The sequence below is a fragment of the Ochotona princeps genome, chromosome 10 (genome assembly GCF_030435755.1).
Source record: "Ochotona princeps isolate mOchPri1 chromosome 10, mOchPri1.hap1, whole genome shotgun sequence".
NCBI classification, from domain to species: domain Eukaryota; kingdom Metazoa; phylum Chordata; class Mammalia; order Lagomorpha; family Ochotonidae; genus Ochotona; species Ochotona princeps.
The window spans coordinates 44,758,825-44,776,323 of record NC_080841.1 but is presented as its reverse complement, the minus strand read 5'-3'; the positions used below and the strand labels follow the sequence as shown (position 1 = coordinate 44,776,323).

Here is a 17,499-nt window from a genome sequence, read left to right as displayed (position 1 = left end):
TTCAGAAAACAACTAATAAAACTGCCATATATGTTCTTGTGTAGATATTTGTATGGGCATAACTCTTTGAAGCCCTTGAATAAATACCACAAGGAGTGCTGCTGTCAAATCACCTGGCCAGGCAGGGAGTTTCGTAGCAAATTGACAAACTGTCTTCCATTGTGATTGTACCATTTTGAATAAATGCTCCTGGGCCCACATTCTCACCACAATTTAATGTTGTCAATGATTTGAATGTTAGTCATTAGTATTTTGTTATGTATTTTGTATGTTAGCCATTCTAATAATATCTTTTCATATGATTGTTTATCAACTATGTATTCCCTTAAGGTGTGTGTTCAGATTTTCTGCTCACTTATATTTTGTACATTTTGGAAACCAGTCCTTTATTTCTTCTGGTCTATAGAATGTCTTTTCATTTCTTAATGCTATCTTTCATCCAACAAGAGGCTTTAAATTTTGATAAAAACCAAATTATTTTTTGTCTTTAATAGACTGAACATTTAGTCTTCAATCTAAAAACTAATTATTGAACTCAAGATTATCTAAATTTCCTATTATTTTATCTTCTATGAATTTTACAGTTCTGTGTTTTATATTTAGATCTATGGCATATCCCATTTCCTTTCTGTACCCAGTCTTTCCAATTTTTCATTTTAATTATTGCATTTATAATCTATTTTGCACCATAAGCTGCAAATAAGGTTTCCTCTCATTTTCTGTTTCCTTTTCATAGATACTTCTTCTATTAGAGTTTGCTTGGACATTTTAATTGCTTGGACAAATATAATGAATTCTTTAATGACAAACATATTATGCAGTTAGTAAATTATCAAAGATTTCTCATTTAAAAATGGGAATCACTTAAGCTCAAAAAAATCTCACTTAAGAGATACATAACGGCAAGTATTTAGGGGGCAATCAATGTGTGGGTGAGGGGTAGAAGAGAAAGGGTGGAAAGGGAAATCTCTGAGTCTATGAAACTACATAACGAAATTTTTATAAGCAAATAAGTGTGTATTATCCAAGTCAATGAAGGCCACACAATGGAAAAGTCATAAAAACTCAGAGTCCCTAAAGTGGAACGTTCAAAGGAAGCTTGGTATTCTTTTTTTAATTTTTAATTATATTTTGACAATCTTTACATAATTAATTAGGGTAAAAAGGTTGAAGGGCTACAGGAAAGTGGGTACAATTATTATTTCCACATTGTTTGTGGGTGGGGCTTCTCCCTTAAAATCCCCCTTTACCTCAGATACATGAAGGAAACAAAGCATGGTATTCTAAAAGAGCTTGAGCTGGTAGTATGCTATTAATGAACCTGCACTTGGCCTTTGCAGCCTAACATGTATGGTGACAGGTGGAGAAACTACAAATAGCCTTAGCCTAAGAGTGGAAAAAATGATAAGCCAGGGCCAAGGCTTTCAAAGTGATTTAATGACAGGAATGCACGGGGCAGACCTGAGGACACAGAACAACGGATTACAGGCCTCCTAAAGAACTGTTAACACAGGGATGTCAGTTTGTTGGGATGCTGAAACCCACAATGTGTCCATAGAGGGTGTCTCAAGAATACTAGCTTCCTAAAACAAAAAAGAGCACTCTGTAAGTCTTTGGCATTAATGGCAGACTGAATTTCTACGAATCGCATGTTTCCTGGGATGATTTGTCTGTGCCGGCCAGTATTAATTTTGGATGCTAATAAGGAACGGAATGCAATTTAACCCACCTGTTGGCTATATCACATTACCTGAAGGCTGGGTGGAGGTCCTCGGATAGGGAATTTAGGAGCCCTTAGTTTTAATTCCAGTTCCACTTGTGGACTCATTGAAGAATTCTGGTATTTGGATTTCCTCATATTTAAAATTGGAATATGATCTGACATTACTGGTAAGGTGACTATGAGTAATTAAAGTGTTAGAGTACATGGTGCTGTATATTCAGAGTAGAGAGCCAAACATGAATTCTAGTTGTAGTTCTGCCTCGCCCTGCCCCAGTTTCCTCCTATTAAGGACATCATAATGTATGTACATATGTACATCATATGATTTCTAAAAGTGCTTCAGTTCTAAAGTTGATCACTTTGGTCCTTGCCTCAGGCAGTGGTTCTCAACCCCTAACACAAGACAGAATAACCTGGAGGATTTGTTAAGATATAGATAGGGGCTCAGGATTGGGCATTTCTAACAAGTTCTCAGATGTGCTTGAGTTTCCTCTTCAGAAGACCACTTCTGAGAATCATGAGTTTATGGCAGGTACAAAAATGTTGGCCAAAGGAGAGACAACAAAAGAAACTTATTCATAATCCAGACTACTTCATGGATGTGCACCCTATCCAGTCCTACAGTTCCCACTCTCCAGCATCCCCTGTTTGTTTCAGTGCTCTACTGTGAAGAACATATTCAAATGGCTAACAAACATGAAAAAATGCTCAGGTTCCCTAGCAATTAGGGAAATGCAAATTCGGGGATCCACCTGACTTCACTGAGAATGGCCTACACATGTAAATCAACTAACAACAACTGCTGGCAAAGATATGAGGGGAAAGGTACGCTGCTCCACTGCTGGTAGCAATGCAATCACTATGGAAGTCAATTTGGAGAATACTCAGGCAACTGAGAATTGATCTACCATATGACCCAGCTGTCCCGCTCCAGGGAATATATTAAAATGAAATGAAATCCACATACAAGAAAGCAATCCTATATTTATAACAGCACAATCCACAATAATGAAGACATGGAAACAATCCAGATGCCCATCAACTAATGACTGAATAAAGAAACTGTGGTACTTCTACCCTATGAAATACTACACAGCCATAAAAAAATAATGAAAACCTACTGCTTGCAACAAAATGGTCCCAACAGATCATTATGCTTAGTGAAAAAACTCAATCCCCAAAGGACAAATACCATGTGTTATCTCTTTTATAAGACATTCTTCATGAAAAGCACAAAATAAATAGATATATAGGTACTCAAATATATACATATATTCTCATAGATGAACTGTATAATGGAGACTAGCACACCAGGATATAAAAATATGTTGCAGTATGTCTCTCTCCTCCTGAATAAAAGTACTTTCAAAGTAAAATAGTTAAATATACCTTAGCAGTATGATACTATATATCCTACCTTTGCCTACACATACAATGCCACAAAAGTCTTAAATAGCAGAAAGTTAAACTTGTGCTATTAAAGGACTGTACTACTATGATAATGCAGGGGAAAATAGCAGGAGGAGAACGGGGAGGGAGAAATCCCTATATCTACAAAACTGTACCATGAGGCTCAGCGCCATGGCTCAGCAGCTAAACATTGCCTTGCACATGCCGAAATCCCATGTGGGTGCCAGTTCATGTTCCAGCTGCTCTACTTCCCTTCCAGCTGCATGCTTGTGACCTGGGAAAGCAGCACAGGATTGCCCAAAGCCTTGGGACCCTGCACCTGTATAGCAGATCCAGAAAAACTCCCAACTCCTGGCTTCAGATCTGCTCAGGTCTGGTCATTGTGGTCACTTGGGGAGTGAACCAAGGGATGGAAGATCTTTCTCCCTGTCTCAACTTCTCTCTGTAGATCTGCCTTACCAAATAAAAAGAAATTAATTTTTCCAAAAAAACCTGTATTACGGAAATAATAATAAATAAAACACTTAAAAACCTATAAGGAAGCTTGAAGCTATATCTATACCCAAAGAAACGTTTGCTTAGAAATTATTCTTTCAACCACTGGCACAACATCTTGCCAATCCATCATTAGCCTTTTAATCCATGCAGTTGAGGCTGCAGTACATAACCAGGCAATCCTAAGACCAACCGGGGCATTGTGAGGTCCAGTTTCTGTCTCCCTCTATAAGGACCTCCTCCTTTTGCTCTTTCTGCTCTCTCCACTTTAGTGGATGGGGCTTCCTTCACTGCCCCAAGTGAAAGTATTCTAATGATTCCCCCAGCAATGTCTAGCAGCAAAGTAATATCTGAATTCCAAAGCACACCTTCACGACCACATTATTATATAAATATACACAGGTTTTGAGGGTAAAGGGCTTTCACTCTCTAAACAGAGCATACAGAACCCAGCCAGCCCAACCTAACTCTCCAATTAGGAGGCCACACAACCCTTCCTCCATTGAGAGCAATCCTTTAGGTACCTTAGTTGAAAGCACTCTCAGGTAAGACTCCAATACTACCACCAAGCTGATCACGAGCACAGTCAAGGCTAGAGATTCCCAAGCACACACGGAAGACATCCACTTCTTTTTTAGGATGGGATTTCCTACACTGGCACACCTCTTGAACTTGCTTACCTTCCAGTCATAGCTAATAAATGCACTTGGGTTTCAACATGCCCTGTAATCATGTCAACGGTGAAGGGAGGCAGAAAGCTATTCTGCTTCCTCTGGTCATTTAATATATCCCACACAGACTGACATTGCCAAAGAACAGCTCCATCCGCATGACTTGTATTCAATTGGCTCATCAAGACAATTAGACTAGAGGAGAAAACAACTTGGGTTTTCACAGAACAGCTTGAGAGAGGCCGAGGAACACTGAAACGTGTTGCATGCTCTTTGCTGCCTGGATGAATGAGTACCACAGTCAGGATGGCTAGAGGTGATCCCAAGAAAACAAAGAGTGATCTGTCTACTTATGCCTTCTTGGTGAAAAGTTTAGAAAGATAGGACCAGCATTGCGACACAGTGAGTAGAACCACCACCTTTGAGATTGGCATACCATACGGGAATCAGTTCAAATCCCAGTTACTCCAGTTTCAACCCAGCTCTCTGTTAATGGCTTGGGAATGCAAAGAAAAAGACCCAAGTCCTTGGAATGCTACCACTTACGTGGGAGACCCAATTGAAGTTCTTGGCTTTGGTCTGGTACAGCTCTGTTGACATAATCATATGGGAGTAACCAGCAGATAGAACTCTCTCTGTCTCATTTCTCTGTATATAACTCTGCCTTTCAAACAAAAAATATTTTGCTTAAAAATGTGAAGAGAGCACAAAAAAACCCAAAGGCCTCAGTCAAAACTTTTCATAATTTTCTAAGAAGTCTTTTAAGAGGTAGAAGACAGTGTATGGAAAAGAAAAGTTGAATTTGGGACCAATGTAATAGCTTAGTGGCTAAATCCTCGTCTTACATCTGGTAGGATCCCACATGGATGCTGGTTCGTATCCCAGCTGCTCCACTTTCCGTCCAGCTCCCTGCTTGTGGCCTGGGAAAATAATGGAAGCTGGCCCAAAGCCTTGGAACTCTGAACCCATGTGGGAGACCAGGAACAAGCACTTGGCTCCTGGTTTTCAATTGGTTCAGGTCTGCCTGTTTCAGCCATGTAAGGAGTGAACCAGTGGACAATCTATCTCTCTTTGTCTCCTTCTCTCTGTATATTTCTGCCTTTCCAATAAAAAAATAAAATAAATCTTTTTCTAAAAAGTTAAGTTTGAGGGAATGGAAAAAGCAGAAAAAATATTCTGTGAGTGGGAAATTAAGGCTCATGCACAGCCAATGGAATGTGGAAGTTGTTAGAACCAAAATGAAGTCATTTGTGTCAATTCAATCAAAACTAAAGTTTGGTGATTATGAAAAAATTGTTCTTGCTGTGACTAGATGGAGCACTGGGGCTATGACAGAACAGGTGATGCCTCTCTGCCTGCTTGTCCCCAGGTGCTCTCCTGACATCACACACAGGCTGCCAACACTATGAAGATCTGAAGATCTGAACCTTATAACAAGTCCTTGGCCACCCACTGAAAATCGTTATAACAGCTGCAATGCAGAAATACCCAAATCCAATGAACTCAAGTGTGGTCAGTGTGGACACGATGGATACCCACATAGTCTCTAGGGGAAGCTCAATAGCCACACTCTCCTCAGCATCAAGTAGGGCCTGCCTTCCATTGTGAAGTTTCCCATCAGTGCAGCAAGAACCAAAATGTATGTGCAAAAGCATTCTGTGGTTGATCCTGTAAAAAGAACTATGGAACTCAACTCTGCCAATATTTCATTTCCATATATGGTTTCAGCAGATAAGAGGCTTATGTACAAACCACACGCTCAGGACCCAGAAAAAACTGATCTAACTCAAGAAGCCATAAACATTGTGAAAGGAGTCAGCCTCAGCAGTTACCCGAAAGGACTGCTGGCAAGTACAATGTCTTAGACTGCTAGTAAGAGCTGAGAACAACGGAGTGGGTGATCCACAATTAAATGCTGAAACTGAAGAACTGGCAGTATTAGCGAGAGGGAGAAAAGGGCACCAGTGTTGAAAGCTTCATTCACTAAAAAATAATGGATCTGTATTCTCCAGCAGATCTCCAACTCTCCAGGCCAATATATTTATTTGTTATTTTATAAGTACACCTACATTTTAGGTAGATTTTTTTTTTTTAACAAACTGGAGTAAGACTTTGTGACTTTTGATAAAATGTGAAGATGCAGGCCTTCCAAATCAAGGGGATAGCAAGAAGGGTTCATTTACAACTGATTAGTCAGCTGGACAGTCACAACCTGAGACTTGCAATTGGCTTCTGAAGAAAGGCAAATTTTGTGGGACTGAGCCCTAAACCTATGGGGTCTGCACTAACTCCAATTCATGTGAGATCAGAATTAAATTGTAGGACAATTAGTTAGTGTCCACAGATAATTGGAAATCTCTTGGTATGTGTGGTGGGGCGGGGGTGAAGGGAAGAACTCCTCTAACTGTTTGCCATAAATGTTCTTCATAACAATGTAGATAAACAATGTTTTACCCATAGGTGCTTGTGCTGAAACACGTGCCGGAGTCACAGTTCGACTTCTGCATGAAGAAGATTAGATGATTTGCATCACTACCAAGATGAGAATTTTCATATACTGTGCTTATGGTCAAAAGGGCCTGCTTATTTTAAAGGAAATTTCTCCTGTTGTGTTGTTAAAACTCAAAATAAGAACCTAAATCCTAAAACTGTTTTGGTGGCTCACATCTTAATTGACTGCTTGGGGACTACATAAAAATGTAATTTCTTAATCTCTTTGACACCAACAGTAATTGCTATCTGAAAATATGTCCTCCTTAAGCAACTTACTATAATGATGCTTAAAAATACCAGAAGACCATATTGTTATTTCATCATGTCACCTGCTGACTTGATACTGTTCTTACCTCCAGATCCAAAAGGTTAGCTCAGGTTGCTTAAAGAATGTCAAATCTGTTCTGGGTCATCTTTATGCCAATTATCTTCTGTTCTTGTCTTTTATCAGCTGAAACAACAGGAAAACAGCAATATTTTGCAGTTTTTCCAGAGATGATTATCTTATCCAAACTTACTGCTGGACTTTAAATAAAAACTATAAATTTACATTCCCATAGGAAAGAATTACTGATCAATGGTTTCATTTTGCTTTCAAAAATGAACATCAAACTTTAACACAGAAAAAGGAAGGGAGAGAGAAAAATAAGAATCCAGAGAAAACTTGCATGAAAGAGTCTTTTTTTTTATCATCATCAGAATCTACAGTTATTTATAGTTTATAGTCCAAACTGGGGTATATACTTTGAAAATTAAAGGAGAATGTTTATGTTTATGCTGATGACAACTTCCCTATTCATTTGAGTACTCCTTATATAGAGGACTATGAAAGGGATTGTCTTATAGGCTGGGAATACAAACAAGGGGAAAAATCACATCTTACACTATAATTTTGATGGGAAGAGAAGATATTTACCAAAAAAAAAAAAAAAAAAAAAAAGAAAACAGAAATATGGGACTGGCTTTGTGCCACCGCAAGCTAAGTCTCTGGGTGTGGTACCAGAATCCAATATAGGTATTTGTTGAATCCTGGATGCTCCACTTCCAAACTAGCTCCCTGCTAATGTGCCTGGGAAAGCAGTAAACACGGCCTGAGTCCTTGGGCTCCTGCACCCACAAGGGAGACCTGGAAGAAGCTCTAGGCCGCTGGCTTTAGATGTGCCCAGTTCCAACTGTTGTGGCCATTTAGGGAGTATACCAATAATGGAAGATTCTCTGTGTGTGTGTGTGTGTGTGTGTGTGTGTATGTGTGTGTGTGATTCTCACTCCGTAAATATGCCTTCCAAATAAAAATGAACAAGCCTTTAAAAAGAGAGAAATATTTCATGAGGTAGTTAAATGAAGTACTTTGTACAAGGTGACTGTTACAGCTTGAGATGTGATTCTTTGAGGAGGCCTACCCTGGTCTGTATTTCTTTTGGCTATTAAATCTTACAACTTTATTATTCTTTATAGTTCCCTAAACACCATTATACTCAGATCATTTGTTCCATCTGGTAACCTGGGGAGGCTGACAAAGTAGATTTCACTTTGTCCACCTCCAGGAAGCAGCAGAACCCAAGGAGACAGATTCACCTGTCAGCATCTCTGCTAATGAATGGTGGATGGAGAACAGAAGCCAAGGGCTCCAACTCCATTCCTAGTGCCCTCCACTGTGGTACTCATCCCTGTAATTCTAGGAGTAAGACTGGAGCATTGAGAACAATCCTACAAACCTAGCCTGACTGTAACTCAAATCAATAATGAGAGAACATACAAAACTGGTTTAAATACTAATAAAATGATGGAAAACTAGACTGTAAGACTGGAACTGCTTTAAAAAAAACTGTGAACCAAAGGCATGATGGATGCAAAGTCACATCTCCAGGAGAATTATCATAAAGTAGCAGAGAAGGAAGAAAAAACAGATTAGAACTTCAGCACATGGTTTTTAGGCTGGAATTAAGATTGTGGCTGGACTCTCTGCCATTGTCCATGCCCGCAATGATGGACATATGACTGTGTATGAAGAACTATATTTTAGTAATAATAAAGAGGAACTAGGTGGGAGGGGGAATTGGAGAGGGGATAAGGGAAATGCCAGGAGCCTATGGAATTGTATCGTAAGATGATAATAATAATAATAAAATGTAAAAAAGATTGTGGCTCTAGTGTAGAAAGGACTTCAGGACTCTTAAGAAACAGAAGAGACTAGAGATGAACCTGTTAGTAGAAAAGTGAAATAATATTATTAAAAGTTTTAAAGTTTAGGAAACGTTAGTTAATAATAAGGCCTTTCTATTTCATAATATATGGGTGTACTATTGCATTCGTTTCAGTTGCTGTACAGTATCCCATAGCATAATGCACCAAAGCTTATTTAGCTCCATCTTGATCTTGCTTTTTTGTCAACTTTTGCATTTTTTATTATAAATGAAAACCCTTAGGCCCAAATTCTTGATCTCCCAAGCCCATGTAGGAGACCTGGAAGAAGTTCCTGGCTCCTGCCCAGCCCCAACCATTACAGCTATTCCGGGAGGGAACCAGTGGATGGAAGATTCTCTCTTTCTTTCCTCCTCTTACTGTAATTCTGCCTTTCAAACAAATAAAAAATGAATCTTTAAAAAATTTAGGGGAGACATACATATAACAAAAGAGAAAACTGCTTAAGAAAAATTGCACTAGGGAGTCAGGCAAAATAAGAAGAAAACACTGAAGATGAAGGCATCAACTCTAAATGTACAAACTAGATTACAAATAACCTTGTGGGTTAGAGATTGGCCCTGACTGGCTAATTTAAAACATAACAGTCAATGTTTACAAGGCATGTACTATGTGTTGGACAATACAGAATGCTCAACTTACTTAATTTAACTAAACAATGGAGAGAAGATTAGAAAGAAGAACCATTTGGAGGCCAGTGCCATGGCATAATAGCTCAACTCCCACTGCAGCATCCCAAACGGGAACTTTTAAGTCCCAGGTGCTCCACTTTTGATCCAACTCCTTGTTAATATATCTGGCAAAGAAGCAAGAGATGACCCAAGTCCTTGGGTCCCTACATTTACAAGGGGGACTCCTAAGAAGCTCCTGGCTTCAGATCAGCTCAGTTCCAGCCACTGTGGTCATTTGGGGAGTCAGCCAAGAGAATCTCTCTCTCTCTCTCATTCTCTCCATGTCACTCCTTCTCTCTGAACTCTGCCTTTCAAACAACAATTTTTTTAAAAAGAAGAAAAAAATGCAGGGTGTTTACTTATTCTCATATATTCAAATAGCACATTATAAAGATGTATCTTTATAATTACATTTTTACTAATTCCATAAATATCTAAAAGCTATTACTGATAAGACTGTTAGGTCTGATAGTTGAGCCACTGGCAAGGATGTCCACATTCCACATTAGAACACCTGGATTCAAGTCCTGGATTTGCTCTCAGTTTCAGCTTCTTACTATTGTACCCAGGGAGGCAGCGGGTGACGGTTTAACAGTAAGGTACTTGACACCCTCAAGGGAGACTTGGACTGGGCTCCCAGCTTCAGCATGGCTCAGGCCCAACAGTTGTAGGCTTTCAGGGATTGAACCAGTGTATGGAAACTCATTTTCTCTCTCTCTCTCTTTTTCTCTCTACCCTACCCCACTCCCCCTCTTAAATAAAGTAAAAGGAAATAATTTTTAAAAAGAAAAGCTATTGTTAACTTAATACATATAATTATACACATGATCTGAATATTTTCTAATTAAATTTAGACACCAAATAGTCTAATAAATTGCATTTATGATTACATGCCAAAGCAAATGTATATTTATAACACATTACCACATATGACTGATTATATTTATTTTTTTTTACTTTTTCCAACTTTTATTATATTTTTTACAATCTTTACATAGTTAATTAGGGTAAAAAGGGTCAAGGGCTACAGGAAAGTGGGTAAGACTATTATTTCCATATTGTTTCCTTCATATATCAGAGGTAGAGGGGGATATTAAGGGAGAAGCCCCACCCAGTATCCCATCCACCCCAGGTCCCAGATGTGGGGCATGCTCTGAGATCCTTGTTCAAGTGGTTTTCATAGTTCAACGTTAATGAATCGCTGCCAGTCTTGCCACTCTGAGCACGATGAGGTCATTGAAGAATCCACTGATTGACATAGTACATCTTAGAGTCTCCGTTTGCCCAGTTTTTCACTGCCAACATATAGCTGAGGTGGTTGATTGACTTGTTCTGCCCTCAATCTTTTCATGGTTAGGGTTCTGAGTCTGGCAGTTTGATTTGGGAGATCCCAAAAGAAACTTTGTCTGAGGTGTTCCCAGAGATTATATTTAAAGTATGGTTTTACTGCACAATAGATGCATTGCTTTCTCTTACCTTTTCTGATTATTTTTGCTCTTTTGCTTTTCCTTCACTTCCTCCCTCCTTTCTGCTTCACTTTTAACCAAAACAGTCAGTTTTCAAGTTCTTTGATTCTCCATATTTATAATTCTTGCAAATAAAAAAATATTTACATGGGAATGATAACCTAACTCAATTATCATATACTGAATACATGTATTGATTCATCATGCTTTTACACCATAAATGTGCATAATCAAAATAATAATGACAAAGGACCAGGCGCAGTAGTCTAGTGGCTAAAGTCCTAACCTTGCATATGTAGGGATTCCATATGGGTACCAGTTCCAATCCCCAAGGCCTCGCTTCCCATCAAGCTCCCTGCTTGTGGCCTGGGAAAGCAGTTGAGGACAGCCCAAAGCCTTGGGATCCTGCATCCACATGGGAGACCAGAGGAGGTTCCAGGCTCCTGGCTTCCGATGGGAGCAGCTCCAGCCATTGTGGCCACTAGAGGAGTGAATCATCTGACAGAAGATCTTCCTCTCTGTCTCTCCTCCTCTGTATATTTGACTTTGCAATAAAAAAAAAAAATACATCTTTAAAAAAATAATAATAACAAAAATCTTTTCCAAGGTTTGGGAATTAGTTTTTTTTTAAAAGATTTATTTATTTTTATTACAAAGTCAGATACACAGAGAGGAGAGACAGAGAGAAAGATCTTCCGTCCAATGATTCACTCCCCAAGTGACCGCAACGGCCGGTGCTGTGACGATCCGAAGCCGGGAACCAGGAGCTTCCTACAGGTCTCCCACATGGGTGCAGGGTCCCAAAGCTTTGGGCTGTCCTCAACTGCTTTCCCACGCCACAAGCAGGGAGCTGGATGGGAAGTGGAGCGGCCGGGATTAGAACCGGTGCCCATATGGGATCCCAGCGTGTTCAAGGCGAGGACTTTAGCCGCTAGGCCATGCCACCGGGCGGGAATTAGTTTTTATTCAATCTTTTACATGAACCTAGAAGGAATCATTTAATCTTTTTTCTTTTGCCCAATCATTTCTTCTTTAACAATTCCTTTTATCAATATCAAATTATATATAAAAGATAGCTTTATGCAGTGTCCAGATTAATCTCAGAAATGAATTAGAGAAAGCTTTGTAGGACACACAAAGGTGACATTTCAGTGGCCTGAAATTCAGCATACTCCTGGTATCTGATTTCTGATTGTGGTTGGCCAAAGAGATGTTGAGATCAGCATTCTGTGCTCAATTTCTATATAAACCAGTGCATTTCACTAACTCCCTGCCTTAAACCTAACCCACCTTTTCCTCAGTATGCATGTGGGAAGAGAAAGCGGAATGAGAGCTATGTGGATCACCGCATGTGATTGAGGGAAGGCAGAAGTACCATTGCATTCACTCACATGCCTTTTACACTGGTGAAACACAATGAAAGTCAGCTTCAGGGCAATCTTATGGGGGAAAAAAGGTGCCAAGGAAAGTGTGTACTCTGAGGGATGTGAGTGGAATGTGAAAGAGTTGGAGCATTACAAGCGCACCAGTCACCTGGTTCAATGCTGGACACCTGCTGAAGGTCAGAATTTGTGATGATAACGATAACAAACAGTTGAATGCTTCTGTTTTCAGTTATTGGTTAGTCATACACATCAATTCTTCTCTAATGGTTGCCCTAGTTTGTCATAGAAGACCACATTCCCTCCATCTTCCTTTACAAGTAGGCTAGATTGACTTAGCTAGACAATCACCACGGAGATTCCAGGGAATTATAAGGTTCCTGGGGCAGGGCTGAAATCAAGAGGTTTATACCTAAGTTCATAGAAACTTATGTCCAGTGGCTAGTGGAGAAGGCAAAGGTAATAGGTCCATGAATTCTATATGCCTGGGCAAACACAGAACTGGAAAAGCTAGAGCCACAGACAATGTTCTAAAGGTCAGAACCAGAGCCACAAATTCCAGCAAGACAACTGAGGTTCACAGAGGAGGAATGGCTACGTAGAGTGACTGCCCCCACCAGTACATCTTAAAGGTTGGTTATTGGATTGGGAAGGTCACATGGCCAGGTCACTAGGATTTGGCTGGGCATGTGGAATACAGACAAGGCACTTTCCTTCTGCTGCTGCACAGTCTGCCTTTGGGGTCCAGACAGCACTGTTCTTGGCAAAGCCCTGAGCTTCTAGCCCACAGACTCATCAGTCAGTGACTAACACACACACACACACACACACACACACACACACACACTTCATGCGCACATGATTTTGATGTGTGTATGGTCATTTTGTTTGTTTTCAGCAGTCTCTTAAGTATATTTAAGAAAAAAATGCATAATAACACATTTTTCTTAAGGCAACCAAAGTGTAGCACTGCAAAGTGCTGCCCACACAGACAGCTCTTCACAGTGCAGTCAGCCCCCATGTCGGTGGGTTCCATGACCACAGATTCAACCAACCAAGGAATGAAAATGTAAAGCCACTGCCTGCAATGCCAGCACCCCAAACGGGTACCATTCCCAGTCCTGGCTGCTCCACTTCTGATCCAGCTCCCTTCTAATGGCCTGAAAACAGCAGCAGAAGCTGATCCGAGTGCTTGGACCTATGCACCTACATGGGAGACATGGAAGAAACTCCTGGCTTTTGCCTGGCCCAGCCCTATCTATTGTGACCATTTAGAGAATGAACCAGCAAATACAAGATCTCTTTATCTCTGTCTCTCCCTCTCTTTGATTCTGCCTTTTAAAACAAAACACAAAAAGAAAGCGTTCTAGAAAAAAAAGGTATGTGTGAACTGTTTTTGTCATAATTCCTAAACAATATAGAATAATGAATATTTGCATTTTATTAGGTATTACAAGTAGTACAGAGAAGACTTAAATTACAGAAATGGGACCTGGTGCAGTAGCCTAGTGACTTAAGTGCTCACCTTGCATGCATTGGGATCCCATATGGGCACTGGTTCATATCCCAGTTGTTCCACTTCCCACCCAGCTCCCTGCTTGTGGCCTAGGAAAGCAGTAGAGGATGGCCCAAAGCCTAAGGACCCTGCCCCTAGGTGGGAGACCCAGAAGAAGCTTCTGGCTCCTGGCTTCAGATCAGCTCAGCTCAGGCTGTTGTGGTCACTTTGGGAGTGAAACAACAGATATCTCTCATTCTCTTTGTAAATGTACCTTTCCAATAAAAATTTTAAAATATTTAAACTACAAGATAATCTGCATGGGTTATATACGCATATCACACTGTTTTATACAAAGACTCAAAAATCCTAGGAGTTTGGTTTCATCAGGGGTCCAGGACCCAATCTTTGCGGATGCTGAGGGATGACTGTATTACATGGAGCAGTTAGCATCATGGCATCAGAGCCTCTCAGGTAACTATCTGTTAGAGGTCTTCAGTGCTAAGAACCACAAGTTGAATTAACAGTGGTTCAAACAAGTAGAATTCATTCTTCCGACATGACGAAAAGAATGTGGAGATTGTACAATGGATGTTAGTCAATCTTACCACTGCACGATCCAGAGGCCCCATATTCCATCATCCCAAAGGCTGTCTCAGCTCTGATGTTCAAGGCAAGAGAAAGGGAAATGGCTTATGCCAGCATCCACATTTTTCCTAGCTGCAGGTTTCATAAAGCAAAAACCATCTTGGTAACACCCTCCAACCACATCTTTTTATGATCTCCTGGAGGAGAGCCAAGACACAAAACCACTAATAGCTGCAAGGCAGACCAGAAAAGCAAATATCTGTTTTCTTCGCATTACAAAGCAAGCAAGAAGAAAGGGGACTGGGAATGGCTGTTGGGTGCCCTGACTTGCCTGTAGGCATGCCAAGGTACAAGTTAGATGCACAGACTACAGTAACAGTGCCTCCTCCTGGCCTCTGGGTGGAGCCTCAGGCTGGTTGTTCTAGTCCCAAGCCCACCCTCTGCTAATCTCAGTCTAACCTCAAAGAGTGATACAGCTGTTCCCAAACTAGTTCTCAAACTATTTTTTAAATCTCTGGACCATCAAAAAATTAGGGAACCGTAAATAGCTTTTACTAATATGGGTTTATCATTTTATCAATATTTACCAGATTAGAAATAAAAACGAATATATTTTAAAAATAATGTATCAATTCATCTTGATAAAACAAGCATGTTGCATTTAACCATAAGTTTAACATAAAAGATGTATTTTTATGAAACATGATTGTGTTTTCCAACAAAGAATACTAGACAGGTGAATTTTCCTGTGTATCCCTGCAAACTGTTTCATTAAGACATTATTATTAGGAAAACTTGGCTATACTCACAAGAGATTTCAACAATGACAAAGTAAATCATCTTATTTTTACTGTAAAAACTGTTCTGGCCTCATAGAGTACCTGGAAGAGACTTCAGATCCCACTAGGAACTACTTCAGTGTAGCTATGATCTTATACAGATACAGATAAGTATTTTGCAAAGCCTTGAGTTATCTAGGCAATAGTATCTCCCATAGCTGCATTTCCATTCTGGGGCTTTGTCTTTTATTTGTAGCATTGAGCAACCAGTTTGAGTGTTAGTCTCAGAACCAAGAAATGATCAAACCAAGAAATTACACAGTTATGTGTAATTCTTCATAACTTGCCACACGGAAAATCACAAACAATTTTGGAGACTCAAATTTGTTTTGATTTTTCTTCTTTACTGTTTTATTTCAAAGATTGTAGGGTCAAGACTCAGATCAACAATGTCTGGTCTTTCCCTCTTCTGCAGTAATAAAGCCTCTCTCCCAGGCTCACAGCATTAGGAACAGGATATTAAGCAGAAGGATGTATATGAGACATGGACAGAGGAAGAGCACAGCTGCTTCCACTTCAGTCTTTTGCTCCAGGCTTCACTGCCATTTGCCTACACAGCCATCTCTGTTCTGCAAGGATTATGGACAACACGGTTGATGACATCCAAGTTCGCGCTGTGAATCTTCGGCAACTCCCTGGGTCAAACCTGAGATTTCCAGTCAACTGTCGTCAACAGTGAATTATCCCCATCTCTTTCCGCTTAGACCCTTCAGTCTCTTTAGTGTCTTCCTTATCACTGTGAGAAACTTCATGGAGCAACATTGTGAAGGGTGGCCAAAGATTTACAACATCCTGTGTTATTTTTCCCTGAGTGCTTCAGAGGTTCCTTTGCAAAATGTCAAGAACACTGTGAGCAAATGGCAGGAAAAGCATCTAAGCCTTGTGCCAATGATCCCTGAAGAGATGCTGTGGACCCAGTGGCTATATTCTGTCTTTGTATGTGCCAAGATCCCATATGGGCACCAGTTCATGTGCCAGCTGCTCCAGTTCCCATCCAGCTCCCTGCCTGGGAAAGCAGTCAAGGATGGCCCAAATCCTTGGTACTCTGAACCCATGTGGGAGACCCGGAAGAAGCTGTTGGCTCCTAGCTGTGGATGGGCGCAGCTCTGGTCACTGGGGAGTGAACCAACGGACAGAAAATTTGTTTTCTCTCTGCCTCTCCTCTCTAAAATCTGCCTTTCCAAAAAAAAAAAAAAAAAAATCTTAGAGAGAGTGAGATGCTGTGATTTGGATGTGGGATGCAGACTCGTCACAAACAGGTAGTTTTCACAAAGGACCTGTTGATTCCTTCTCCTAGTCCCCCGAAGATGGATTTCTCACCCTGACTGAAAATCACTGATATCAGTTGTTAGGAAGGAGCTTTATTAAATTTAAATTTAGCATGTGAGGTTGTGGATAACCCTATCTCTGCTTCTGAGAAGCAACTGTTTACTATTCTAACACTGCAGATACCTGGCAACCGACTAACAGATGACTGACAAATGTAAGCTCATACAGTTCATGTGCAGCTGTTCTGTGGAGGACCCCCTGCTCGTCAGCTCACGGTTTAAGTTACAAGATCCAAGACTCAAAAAAAAAAAAAAAAAAAAAAGACAGCCAAAACCTATTTTTGATTATCTTGAGGATTATTAAGAAAGGAAATTCTATAAAATCCGTATCATCCTTAAAGAAGTATTTTTGTTCCACTGCTTTCATTCCTTGCATGTCTGACTCTATTTCTGTATTTCCCCAGTCTGGGACTGAACACAGTGTAATGGAACAAAGATCATAAAGACATGCTTTTGGGTAGAAAAACATGGGCTACTAAAATCCACACTTCCACTGACTGCATGACAATCTGGACAGAATTTAAGGAGGATTTGCAGGATAATTAGAGTTTTTGATATTCACATGAAGATTTTTTTTATTCTATTATCACGTACTTGATGTGGGTTATAATTACAATGGGCAACTTGGCCAAATTTCTCATTGAACATCACCAAACTGTCTTGCTCACGTCTTCTGTTGGAAATGCTTGTGGCAGGCAAAGCTTCCTCTTAGATCCTCTTATTCTAAATCACATAC

At 40.1% G+C, this 17,499-nt stretch overlaps 1 pseudogene; it reads left to right on the top strand.

Annotated features, from left to right (window-relative positions):
* Positions 1-5,611: 5,611 nt before the first annotated feature.
* On the top strand, positions 5,612-6,293 carry LOC101527190 (PRELI domain containing protein 3B-like; annotated as a pseudogene).
* Positions 6,294-17,499: the final 11,206 nt, after the last annotated feature.